Here is a 12,800-nt window from a genome sequence, read left to right on the forward strand (position 1 = left end):
CTGCACAATACGATCTATGATGTTTTTGGTAACAATTTTGCCGTGACGTATTTCACAACTTCCTGTGTTACACAAACTCAGTGATGACCAATTTTGCCTGTATGTGTACCAGAAACAAGCCAGCTCCGAAATTCTCAAGAATTCTAGGATTCTAAAAATAGTACCGTTCACGCGTGAACGGTAGGTCTTGCTGGTAAACCGGCGGCTTGGGTCACTCTGTTCCAACGCTTCGCTTCACTACGCTTCAATATTTAGGCTGCCTTTTCAGGCGGCCACCGAGTGCACTTTATGCAAATGACTTGTTTAATATTGTTCCACCACGATTGGTTCTGGTGTATCACGTGGTTCATGAATATTAAAACTTGTTTATTGAATCAAGCTTTGAAAAGTGTACTTGGTGGCTGCTTTGAAACTCAACAAAGCCTACTCCCCTTTCACAAACACTTCCCCGTCATAGCGGGTTTTCCCGATTGACAAAAATTCTTATTACACACTCAGACTATTTGAAGCCGCGTTTGTTCTCCAGTGCCCAATTGCATAAGAATATTCTGGTGATGAATAAACGCGCTTTGTGTCATTAGCATCTAAAGATTTCTTGTTTACAATAGTTGTGTTGATCTGATGAAGCGCGGAACTGATCTTAGGGTTGTCATGGTGAAACACTCGCTTCTGAAACAGTGCTTCCTTGTAGTTATCATGCGATATGCTCGACTTTACAACCTGTTTGCTTACACCCTTTGCTTTTTTAACCACCCCTTTCTCACTTGCAACACTGTACATCTTTGCACGCAATCCAACATACTCCTTAATTATCTTCCCATTCATTTCATCTTTCATCTTTCCAATAACCTTCTTGTTAACATTTGAGTGCAATGGTGATTCTTTAGGGTAGTCGCAAGTGTCATAAAAAGAATCTTTTCCTTTTACTGCAGGACTTTCAGCTTCTAGATCTTTGTAAATGTCATCCGCTGGAATGTCAAGTAAGAATGAATCTGTGTCTGTGTAAAGTACTCTCGATTTGGGATATCTTGGTTTCAAATAATCATACAAAAACTCAAGCATCAACAGTTTTGACAACTCTAGCACAGTAAAGCCTATGAATACTGGTTTGTCAAGCTTGACTACAAGTTTTTTCATTAAGATACCATACAGCTGTTCATGAAAGTATTTAAAGTCTTGATACTGTGGTTTGGATGTCAGCTTGATGGCCTCATTTTCTCTTGTAACAAGTCTAACATCCTTTCTCTTGTGTGGGTTTTCCATTGTCTTACCAAAGCAACTGTTGTTCATCAGTTTAAAAAAAGTCTTTCTCTGATGCATCAGCGGCTTTGGTTCTCAGTTCTGTGTTTTTCATGATGTAAGGTTTCATAAACTGTTCTTGATCAAATAAAATTATACGATGAACAGCCTTCAAAATTAATCCATGTCTAATGTAAAACTGTAACAGTCTGTAGTGACACACATACTTCTTTTTGTGAAACAGATTGGGCACCAGCTTTGGAGGTTCTCTTGGGTTTACTTTTAACCTCTCAGCCGCTAAAGGATAATCATTATGTAGATCATGAAGTGATAGTGGATAGTCTAAGTCAACTTCTAGTATCCATCCCTTTCGACTGTCTGGGCCTGCTTTTAATATTGTCAGCACAACACATTGTGAAAATGGTCCTGAATAGATCTTAAAGTTCCGAAGTGGAAGCGTCTGACACATTGCCCAACCATACAAATTGTTTGCATCTAGATACATGATGTAATTAGAAGGTTTCATAGGATCAAAGTCGTCCAAGTATTTGTTGTTGGCTTTGCAGTAATTGTGTGAAGCCATACTGATTCCTCCACGTAGTCCATTTTCAATCATCTGAAGTGTAGGTAGATCTGATAGCAAGTCAATCTTTACTCCTGTAAATCTAAGAAATGCATCCCAGCTCATGCCTGGTGCAGATATGTAATGTGAAGGATCTAGATTGTAGTGCTTCATACATGTTCTTCTGTAATTCTCAAATATATCTGCAAGTAAACAAACATCAGCCAACAAATATTGATCATGATAATCACCCATTGTATTACATCCTAATTTATTCCATGCAGTCTTAGCGTGTTCATAGTCTTCGTCACTTATACCTTTACCCTTCAGCCGTGAGAAGTAAGCATCCTTTGGTGGTAACTCATCTTCATCAAACCTCTCCCACGAATCCATGTATTCATATGGATAGACTCCCTTTCTAACTAAGTCACTGTCAAAGTACTTACATGTGATTGGGAAAGCAGTTAGTGATGAAGATAAAGACTCAAGTGTTCCCATCAGATGTTGAGCAGAATCGTAGAAGTATAAACTATTCAGAGTAAAGGCCATGTACTTTTCTGAAGACTGCGCAATGCATCTTGCTTTGTATTCATCAGTTACTGCCTGCATGATCAGATGTGAATCATAACCGCGCAAGTTATGGAAGAAGATTGGAAGCTTCCAAGTCTTAGGATCAAACTTTAATTGTAGATTACATTTGCTGTGTGCTGCTCCTCGGAACTGCCCACTTACATGATCATGATCTCTTACTATTGGATTGTCTGTGTTTGGTGTTAGACTTTGTTCGCATATCCAACACTGTGTGGTAGAGTTAAACTGTTCTTGGTCTTCAGGTTTCATAACAATGTCTGAAAGATTCAGTTGTTTGGAGCAGTCATTTCGCACTTGGTTCATTTGCTGTAAGAAGTTCTTTGCTGCATTAGGTCCTCTGTACAATTGCGGTTTAGAATGTTTACCATCTGAACTAACAACAATAAATGCATATGAACAGACTTGATGATTACTTAGAGTTATTGTTTTAGGTAGGTCTTTTGGTAAAGGTCCTTCATATGGCACAATGATAGATTCAAAGTCAGCATAAACAACATAAGGACTTTTCTGTAGTTTGCATACATTCTTAAAATACACTTTGCTGTCTGGCGGTGGTGTTGTTAACTTCACAACCGCATCATCAACGCTCTTACAATGTTGCTTGTGTATAAGTGCTGCATGAATTGATGGAATACGCAAGAGACATCGCCTACAAAAGTCTTGTTTACTATTGTGATTGCTTGTGCTCGCCATCAGTCTACTCATTGTACGAATCAAAGTGTAATGATATTTTACACCATCAGTCATTAGTAACATGTCAACATGGTTAGTATCACAATCACCAATCGTTGGTGAGTTCTTTGATATTCTGACTGGTTTCAGTTCATCTTCCTCATCCCACGTGTAAACATTTACGGTGGTGGGTTTGTTTTGCTGTTCAAATTCGTCAATGCTTGTAATGCTGACAGGAAATTCAATACCAGTAAAGTTTAGTTTATTTCTGTATGCATGATAGTTAGACACTCTTTCTGCATTTTTCTTTACACTGTACAGTCTTGCCAGAACACACCACATAAAACATTTGTCATCATCATTCTTTATGTTCAGCACAGCACGTTTTTTGACAAGAGCAGGAGGTAAAGGTATGTAACTTCTACCTCTGATGGGGGCAAATTTACTTAGCTTCAATTCTATTTTTAGAATTTCCCCTTCTGACCATCCGGATCCTTTCATCTTTGCATCCTCTGCAGCTTGCTCAAACCGTTTCATCATTTCATCTGCCCAGTTTCCATTCAATTCTGCCATAGAATTAAGTGCTAGTTGTCTGGTTGAAACATGAACTTCTAGCACCTCATCACTGACTGTTTTGTATTTTATTAAACTGACTATCTGCACTTTTACTGGAGGTTCAATCAACAAATTGTTTGGAATTTGTTCAATGGCGTCTTGCACACTGGACTGCACATTTTGAGGATCCGTTACTTGTAATTCAACGGTGTCAAATACTGTCGATAAAGATTCTAATACAGAGTCTTCCATCGCTGTGAGTTTGATTTTATAACTCAAAATAAAAATATAAATTAAAAAATGAAGTTGCTTAGAATTCTTTCTCAGAGCTTCCATTTTTGTTAACACTATAAAATCTGAAATAAAAAATCATTTAACATTTGTACCACGTGGAACTAATTGTAATTCCTCTTTTACAAAGGCTCTTTGCGGTGCTGGTTCTCTCAAGTAATATATAGGTGGATTTGTCTCTACTACTCTCTTGATTTCATGAATGTCAATACTCCAGATTGGATCCGTTGCACGCTTCCTGCTGTCACCCTCAGCTTCACCGGGTGCATATAAATATCTGACTTTCTGATTGAAAGGTAGTAATGCCACTGGTGTTGTTGACTTTGGAGCAACAGGTATTGTTTTCTGTTTGATTGCATCAACTGGTCTTAACCCTGTAGCTTTAAATACCTCCAGATTCATTGCTCTAAGTACTGATGGTAATCTTTTGACCCATTCAGTGTTTCGCAATTTACTTTCTGTGTCCAAAAATTCCTGATGGTACTGATATGAAAACAGTTTTTCTGCCAACTGTTTGTTAAAGCTCTCAACAATAGCCTGTGACCTGTGGTTTCCTGGAATACCTCTCTTCACTGTAACATGATGTTTTAAAAGAAGCTGGTTGACAGCTCCTTTAAACTCCTTACCATCATCGCACTGAATCATTCTGGGATACTTTAGTGGTCCACGTCTGTAAATTTCTTGCAGGGCAACAGCTGTAGCTATAGCACTTTTCTCTGTCAACGGTTCAGCATCTTTGTATCTTGTTGCAACATCAACTACAGTCAGTGCATACTTATATTTCTTCCTTCTGACTGTGTCATGCGGTAAATACAGCAGGTCTATTTGATGAGTGTCATTCGGTTTAATGTTAACAAAGTGTGGTCGTGTAATTTTTCTTGGTGCAGGTAAATAGATCTGCCAAACTGCCTGCTTTGACAACCATTTCTTTGCTATATCTTGAGAAACACCTGCTGCGTCACTGAGCTTGTCAATAGCAGTTCTTCCTTTCCAGTATCCTTTTGGGGAATAATATATTTTAGATAACAAAGCATCACTCATGGTTTTTTAAATGACAGAATATTAAGATTTGACAGCACGCGCAATAAAGTAAACAACAGCCATACCAATAACAATGAAAACAATCTCGCCCACCTTCTGCTCTTCTGTAGGCTGATAAAAGTCACCCAGTTTTGGAGGAGCACTTGTCTTCATTTTCTTTCCAGTTACAAGATAGTATTCTTGAATGGCTGCATCAACATTGTCAAAGGTTTTGTTTGCATGTCCTTGCTGCCTGAGTTTATCATTCATAAAGTCTAACTGCGCAATTCGTTTCTTCTCGTATTCATCCTGTGCTTTCGCCAGTTGTTCCATGGCTTTGTTGTGCCTTTCCCTCTCTTCACCATTTTGCAGTTTAGAAAACAAATAGTTGCTGCCAGAAAATGCAAGCGCATTTACAATCGCACCTCCCACCACCATAACCAAGCTAGCCATTTTATTGTCTTACATGTTTATATTTTCTGGAATAATTCCTTGCTTCACCAGGAAGTCTTTTGTTGCAAAGGAAGCTGTCACAACACCAATTAGTTTAGCACCGTCTTCGAAGTCTAACTTTCCCAAGTCGGCTGGTTTCATTCTGAGGAGACTTTTACCCAGCATTGTGTAACCTACACTCAAGCCTCCAATCACTGCAGCGTGATAAAACAGATTAACTATTGTCTTTTCAGAACTCATTTTTATGTTATCAAAATTAAAATATTAAAATTATTCCATATGAAATGAATCCACTGCAGGTACTACTGTGGGCTTTGTTATTGTTTGTACTGCTTTGTTTGTTGGTTTTGGTGTTTCTGATTTTGGTGTTTCTGATTTTGGTCTTTCTGACACTTTATATTTGCCTTGCCAAAGTTTGTAAAGCAAGTATCCACCTCCTCCAACAACAGCTGCTACAGCTACTTTTCTGTATGATAGAAATGAAGATTTTAATTCTTGATCAGTTTGTGTGACCTTAGTCACTTCAGGAATGTTTGGTGTCTGCTCAACTTCAGACATAATGTTCTGCTTTGCCTTTTGATTTAACTTTTTTTGTCTGTTCCATTCGGCTAGTTTTTTTCCTGCTTCTACTCTACCAGGTTTCTTTGTCACTGTGTTCACTTCTGGTATTTTCGTCTGCTCCACTGTCTGCTTCAACTGATCTGTCATCTTTTTTATTCTGAAAATTAATGTGTTTGAAAGTAATTAATCCAGCAACAAATGGTACTAATAAAGCACCAAATCGATAATACAGGCCACAGGCAAGAGATTCGAGGGACTTGGAAACAACAGGGTCATGAGTTAGATCATGTGTTAAGTCTTCCTCCGAGTCGAGAGGTGTAAAATGTCCAAAAATCTTTGTGTACAAACCTATAACAGTCTGTCCAATACTTCTAACCATCTTAGAACCAAGCACTGATTCATACCGTCCATGATACTTTTCTATATCTTCTGAGGAAAGATGTTGTACTTCTTCCACAGTTAACTGCTGCCCAAGGTAGTGTTTTGTTTTTCCACAAACAGCAAGTGAATACAATCTTTCTTTTTTATCAGGTATAGTCCTACTGTCACAGATTTCAATATCTGTAGCAGTCTGCATCAGCAATTCATCACAGTTCATTTTATTTTGATGCAGAATAAAATTAAAATCTAGTAATTAAACTTGAGTAAGAACTTAGGTAGGAACTTAACAAGAACTTAGGTAGGAACTTGAGTAAGAACTTAGGTAAGAACTTAGGTAGGAACTTAACAAGAACTTAACAAGAACTTAGGTAGGAACTTGTGTAAGAACTTGGGTAAGAACTTAGTAAGAACTTAACAAGAACTTGAGTAAGAACTTGTGTAAGAACTTGACAAGAACTTGAGTAAGAACTTAGCAAGGATTTCTACAAACATACATACTGAACTGGTTGATCAGTTTTTAAAACCAGTTTCGAGTGCTTAGAAGATTTCAGATTATTCTTTATTCTTTCTCTCTCCTGTTTGTTTTCAATGACATCATTTTCTCGAAGGCACTCTTCAAAACTGTCACGGTCCTTTGAATAGAACAATGTTATTGTTTTGAGTTGCTCTCTAAAGTCTTTCAGAACTGCATTGTATTTTTGTGTTAATATCCAAACTGATATTAATGCATGTCGTCCACTGAATGCAAGCTTTGCTAGTGCACTTTTCTTTCTAACAATGTCACGTTCTGCTGCACAGTCATCAATAATAAACAGTGTTGGCGTGTTCTGAAAAAGATCGAAATAATGCTCCAAGCAAACATTTAGACGATCAGAAGGATTTACAATAAATATATTTTGATCAGACCATATGAATTTTCTCTCCTTGTATGTTCTGTTATGCTTTATGGTTGGACAGAATATGACTATGTGTTCAAAGTGATTTATGTAAACAGTCTGTAATAAATCCAAAACATATCTTGTTTTGCCGCAACCTGTTGCCCCACAAATCAAAGAACAGTGTGGATCTTTTGGAAGAAAATCTAGATACTTCATTTTAACACGTTCAATAAACAATATCCTGTAATCTGCTTTCAGAGATGTTTAACTGCGCATCTGACACAACAAACACGTAGATCTTAACTGATTTACTACTACTCCCTACTTCCTTTTCAATTTGTATTGTGATTCCTTCTGATCCGTTTTCAATTCGCCTTCCACTTCCATGCAGTTTGTTGTCGTCAGTTGTTCTGAGATCCAGCCATAACGCATATTTATTTGTCAAGAAATCTTCTACGCCAACACCGTGTAAATGTAGATCTTTAGCCACAAGATCAGATGTTGGGTCTTTCAATCTTCCTCCAGTAAAGTACTTTCTTGCTTCATCATAGTGTTGGTATGGCAGCATGCCAGATGCAAATATTTGGTTTGGCTGCCCTTCAATTGTGCAATATACTCTATTGATTAGTGGATTGTAAAACTTTTCTATTTGCCTTTCATATGAATCTTTTGGTTCCTCAAACAACATAAGTATTCCCTTCATTGACCTAGCTGGTGTATTCAAGTTAATGTTCCAGATTGGATCAGCCTGGCTTTTTGAAAGTGTACTGTGATTCAACACTCTTTCATAATAGATAGGCAGCTTAGAACTGTACTGATTTTCTATAAGTCTAGCCAGTTCAGGATGGTTTACAACATCAAACTCTAAAGAAATTCCAGACACCTTATACTTTGCTTCCGGGTCTTGTGAAAGCATAACACGATCATAACTATTGAAAGTCAGGTCGTATGACAGCCTGTCGCGCAATGCTCCTTGATAGAAGGGAGGATGTGAATTTATGAGTTCAAAGTCAAGTGGAATACAAAATTTGTTTCCAAAAGCAACATTGACAGCGTTATCTTTTTTGTTATTGTCAGCTTTATCTCCTGCTCCTATTCTAACTTTTATCCCATTGTCTGACTGAATCCCTTGAAACACTCTGTTTTTCTTTTCATTGTCAGTCAACCAATTATCTGCATAAACTAAAAATACATCTGCATTATTCAATGACATCACTTCCCGCCCTTCCAGTTTGACAGTAATCTTCCTCACAATTGCTCTTCCTACATTATAAGCCAAAGTCCTATTTTCATCTGAGCCAGATTCTAATTCTAATTTGAATGATAGTCTTACAGTGCCTGGTACAATAACATCGTTCTTACCTAGATTAGGAAACCTAACAGTAAGTATTTCATTCTGATCAATAGTAGAAGGATTATTTGTAACTATAACTGTTTGCCTTATTCCTTTTACCCCGAGAGGTTCTTTCAGCCTTCTGTAAGGATCAAGAACAGAACCGAACGATTGTGCCATCTTTTTTTATTTTCAAAATAAAAAATAAGTTACAAATGGCAGAAGGTGGATTTGAAGATTTATTTGAGCCAGCGGACGACATGAGCGAAGCAATCCCTTTGGTTCCCTACCATCATTCACTGCATTATGAGGTGGCACGACATGAACTTCTGGAAGGTAAAGTTAGAGATTTCTACAAAAGTTTAGGAGAAGAACCTGATGTTTTAGATCCAAACCAGTTCAAAATGGAAGCAAATCATTTATATACAACTAGCGATAAAGGAGAAAAAGTCCAACTTACATATAAATCTAATCCTGCTAAGTTTCTATCAAAAGTTTCACTAAAACAAAAACTTACTGCTAATCGACTTAGGCAATTAGATATTGTGCCTAGCACACGGTCATCACCTTCCCATGTTGTTTCCTTACTTCAAAAAGCAGAACTAGGACTACCAACTGCTACTCAAATAGAATCTGTTCCATTGCAAGATCTTAATAAACTTGCAGATGAGGCTGATCAACTTATACAAGAGATAGAGACTTCTTTTTCTGAGGAAACTTCACTGAAGACTCCACATGAACTATTACCTATGAGAGAAATAGAAGCCCTTAATCAATCACTACAAACCATCAGAGGTGAAATAGCAAATAATCTGTCAAAACTAGGTCAGCTGGATGAAGATATAAACAAAGAGAAACAAAAACTTGCTGATGCTGATGATTTGAACCTAGAACAAGAAGTAAAAAACAGAATTTCTAAGCGTTTAAAAGATTTGCAGGAGGAGAAAGCCATAAGGTTAGAAGTTCTAAGTAACAATAGAGAACAACTGAGAACACAGGTCAGCAGAATAAAAAATACAATTCAAAGAATCCTTTACGAAGACACAACTCTTGCTGAAAGAATTAGAACGCTTTTCAGAGAGCAGGGAATCACAATAGCTAGTATACTAACTGCGTTAGGATTTGCAATAAGCACATTAGTGTTAACACTCACAGGTGGCACTGTCACACCTCCACCTCCACCTTCACCTTCATCTCCATCTGATCCGGGATGGGTAAAGAAACAACTCAAACACATTGCAGAACTATTAAAGAAACTAGCAGCAAAAGCTTTGGATGCACTTCCAGGAATCATTGGTTCAATTGTTAGCTGGCTGTTATCTTTTGCAGGTAAAGTTGTTGGTTTCATGGCTGAACATCTCTGGACTCTAATAGTTTTAATTGCAGGTGTTCTGCTAACGAGAATAAAGCAAAAGTAAGCCTACACCCACTCCACCAATTACTAGAGCAGTCTTCTGCGATTCATGATCATCACTAATACTAACAGCTTGATCATCACTAGTGACAGAATGATCTTCACCTGCAGCGTGATCTTCACTTGTCACGCTTTGTTTCTGTTCATTGTGATATGGCTGTAGCATCGTTCTGATTTCTGAATTCAGTTCTTCACCCTTTCCAAGCGGCTGGGTGTCGCTAGCAATAATGATTTCATTGTTATAATTTGTTATTGTTCCAATCTGCAGCTGGAGATCAGAAGGTAACATGTAAAGGCCGTTACCAACAGCAAAGTCAACTTTTGATCTTGCATAACGGAGAGAGTCTTGATACCTTTTAATGCTGGAAGGCAGATCAACTGCAGAGTTTATGACATCTTCTAAATTTGATAACAACTGTTTCTGTGCACCAAACCCTGTGCTTGTTCTCATTATGTTTGATCGTGTCTGTGCCTGCGAGCCTAGCAAGCACCACGCATATGTTCGGATAGATTCATTGATCCTTTCAACACCTGATCCAGTGAAACCTTTGCCGGTGTCTAATATAAAAGTAGTCCATGCATTGTGGTGCTGTTGTTCTATTGATCCTAACTGTACCTGCACATTTGAAGAAAAAGATGTATGACCTGGCCAGTAATCAAAATTATACCTCCTGTGGACACCCCATAAATATAGTGTTCCCATGCCATGGTTTTTGTCTTGCTTTTGCCTAAAGTCGGTCTTAAAATCTATATTGAATTCATTGCAGAGACGCTCATACACTTTCATGTTTATCCTATTGTTGAATGGGTTCCAGCTCTTTTCATGCGGCATTGGTGCCTGAAGTTCAGACAAGATTCTCCTGCACTGATAGTAAACGTGAAATGTGTACACACACTTTGTCAGTAAGTTTGAATTATTCATGTGGTCTGCATAGGACACTCCACATCCTGTGGTTGCACAGAATATTGCAAAGTTTAACTGATTCTGATAGAACTGAATTGGGTGAGAGTTCCACATCTTTGGAACACTATCATTTTTGATTGGGGGATTTAGGTAAGAATGGAATGGGTCAGGCACTTTAACGCGAATGGATTCTGTTTCTGTTACAGCAAAGTCCAACTCATGGAAAGAAATAGTCTTTGGATTGTAATATGGTCCAGTTTTGTATTTAATGTCTTTGTTGAATTTATACTGAATCATTTTTGTTGTTGAATAAAAAATGTTTATCACACTAACAAATGTGAAGACTAGTGTGCCAGTTAAACTTGCAAACCCTATCAACAATCAAAATGGAGGAATGAAAGTTGCACTGCATGAAATTATGTACAAGGTTACTTGGTATAATATCAGTAAAAAAAAGGCTAACAACTGGGTTAGAATTAATGGTAAAACACATTCTGTAGAAGATGGTTACTATGACTTCTGCACTTTAGAGAAAGAATTGTTTGCTCCAGTAGGTATTACAGCGAGTTTAAATCATGCAAGTCTCATTGCTACTCTTACTATGCCCAAAACTAGAGAAGTAAACATTGAGTTTCCAACCAAACTCCTTGATATGCTTGGAATTACAAAAATATACAAGGGAACACGTCCCATTGACATGGATGTTAACAGTGTACTGTTTGTTCACATGAGAGAGCTTAACACATCCTATAATCTGTTTAATGATCAGCGTTCTGATCTGCTTAGGATTCTTCCACCGAGTGATGCCTCTTTTTGTAAAATGCACGTGCCAACATTTAAGACACTTCAGTTCAAGGACTTGGAGGAAGGGTGTCATGAATTCCTACACATTGATCTGAAAAATCAAAGTGGACAACCAGTTGATTGTTTGTTTAACATTACATTGGAAATAGTTCCATAAAATATTGAGTATTAAAATGTCGAGTGGACCTACAATAGCTTATCCTGTTGCATGTTCAACTATAGAGTTGAAAGATTTAGCAGACGCTATCGACTTTGAGAGCAATGCTGAAGTTGGTGCAGTGTATGCATTCGAGTTTACAGACACTGGTCATTACAAGAGAAAGGAAATCGACGATGAAAAGAAACCAAGATTCCTCAAACTAGGTCAAATCCGTGATGTTAATGTACCTGATCCAATTGTCGATGACACATTCTACATGTGGAAACATCAGAATAAAAAATGGGTACTTAGTCCTGTTATGAAAAAGATTGACTGGGAAATGAAGTTTGAACTTGTGAGTCCATACACTCTTGTTGGAAAAGACGACACATTCCGTAAGTCAATCAATGCTGGACCACTAATTGTTAGCCTTGTTCCTGCGATTAACAGCAGGGGAGAAGTTGCAGTTAAACCTTTCCATAAGAACAACTATCTCATTCACAGAAAACAAAGTGTTGAAAAGGACGCTGACACCATTGTCGATTTTATACCCAAGCTTCCAATAGGGCAGAATGCAACTATGATATTTGATATAGTTGTCAGGAAAAGGGAAGAAACCACAAACACTGTTCTAATGAGAGGAATAAATCTCAACTGGAGACCATTAAATGTTGAAGAAGTCAGAGTATTTATTGCTGTTCAAAAGGATTCTAACACAATAAAAAAACAGACGTCAAACCAAAATGTTGTTGTTAACGCAGATATAAATAATTTAACAGAAATAAGAAGTATTAATCTTACTTATCTTGATTTGATTGCTTTCTACTATACAGATAAGGTGTTAAGCAATGAACAGCTTCAAAGCTTAGCAGAAACACTGGCCAGTGAGAATTAAGATAAATATTTTATATTTTGCATTAAAAGATGACTAGCAGTGTGAAGCTTTATCCTAATATTGATGAAAGTGCAGCAGAAAGTCAACAATTCAGACTGGCACACATTA

The sequence above is a fragment of the Littorina saxatilis genome, linkage group LG7 (genome assembly GCF_037325665.1).
Source record: "Littorina saxatilis isolate snail1 linkage group LG7, US_GU_Lsax_2.0, whole genome shotgun sequence".
NCBI classification, from domain to species: domain Eukaryota; kingdom Metazoa; phylum Mollusca; class Gastropoda; order Littorinimorpha; family Littorinidae; genus Littorina; species Littorina saxatilis.